The sequence below is a fragment of the Hipposideros armiger genome, unplaced genomic scaffold, assembly GCF_001890085.2.
Source record: "Hipposideros armiger isolate ML-2016 unplaced genomic scaffold, ASM189008v1 scaffold_188, whole genome shotgun sequence".
Taxonomy (NCBI): domain Eukaryota; kingdom Metazoa; phylum Chordata; class Mammalia; order Chiroptera; family Hipposideridae; genus Hipposideros; species Hipposideros armiger.
Window position 1 is genome coordinate 2051131 of NW_017731538.1, and position 1432 is coordinate 2052562.

Below are 1432 nucleotides of genomic sequence, written 5' to 3' on the forward strand. Positions count from 1 at the left end.
CTTGAGGAATGAATGCACTCAGATCCTGTACCTACATTAACATGCACTGGGCCAAGAACTAAAGCTCATTTCACATTTAAAACTTCGCAAGAGAAATGCCAATACCACAGGCTTCTCACAACTTTGCTCCTGTCACAACAGCTTCCCCCATGGCTGCCTCCACAAAATCTTCAGCTCCAGGCCGGATGGCCCCCTCACTACTCCACCATTGTTTAATGCTCCTATAATCAGCGGTACTGGGGACACCTTTCCCCCTCATCTCTCCAAATCCTACCCCTCCATCAAGTCTTACTGCTTCCCTGAAACCTTTGGGGTTTCAATACTCCAGCCTATTGGGCTTTCTCCCTTTGGGGACTCTTGGAGAAACACTGAGACCATTGGTCTTGGTCCTTCACTGGCACTGCAATGTCTCTTGTATTGTAGATCTGCATGAGCTTTCAGATACATTGTAACCTTGGGCAAGCCAGTCATCTAACCTCTCTATACCTTTGTTTGCTCATCTGCAAAGTGGGGGTTAATAAAGTACCCAGGTTTTTGCGAGGGTTAGATGAGTTCGTATATGTGAAGCACTTAGGCCACCACTACCTGGTTCATGGTAAGTGTGATATGACTGTCAGCTGATTATTACAAGCCCTTTGTAGATAGAAGGCATGCCCTCTCGTCCTTCGGCGATTCAATAAAGAGCTCAGCATTGTCAATGTGACCACTATCTAATGAATGAATAAAATGTGTTTTACTTTTACTCCCTCTTAATGCTCAGACCAACAGTCTTCGTTCCAATTTTCTAAGAAAAATGACTCTGGGCTGAATTATGTTCTGGGGACTTTTTTTTTTTTTCAGGTCCTAGCTCTTTGGGCTGTGTATTTGAAGTAACAGTTGGATGCAGCTTATTTAAAGCCACAATCCAATCCGTAAACCTGACACTTCAGCAATTATATTTTCCAGATTGGAAGAGGTACAAAACTTGAGCCACAGTTAATTGGAAGGCAAAGAAGACCTTTTTTTTCTTCTTCTTCAGCACATGGACACTTAATCATGGGAGGAGAAGGAGGGGGCATCTTTTCCTGTGCCCTTTCTTTGTTACTCCTTTGTACTCCTTTGTGCCCTAAATACCCATTCTGGCCATTTCTGTCTTCTTCCCTTATCTCCAGTTGTTTTTGCTGTATCTCCTTCCCTCCCTTCTGTCTCTTCCTCATGCCATCAGGCTGAAAGGATGTGAGTCCATTTTCTCCCGTTTTCCTCTTTCAGTGCTTCCCTCCAATTCTAGTCTTATATGTAAGCAGAGGAGCTGTCAGCCAACAAATATTGGAAGCTGCCCAAGACCACAGGTACCCGCTAGGTTACAGAGTCTAGCATCCCACCTCTTTGGCTCACCCTAGGACACCACTGTGAACAGCCACATGTCACCTGGTAGGGAACACAGAAGATCATT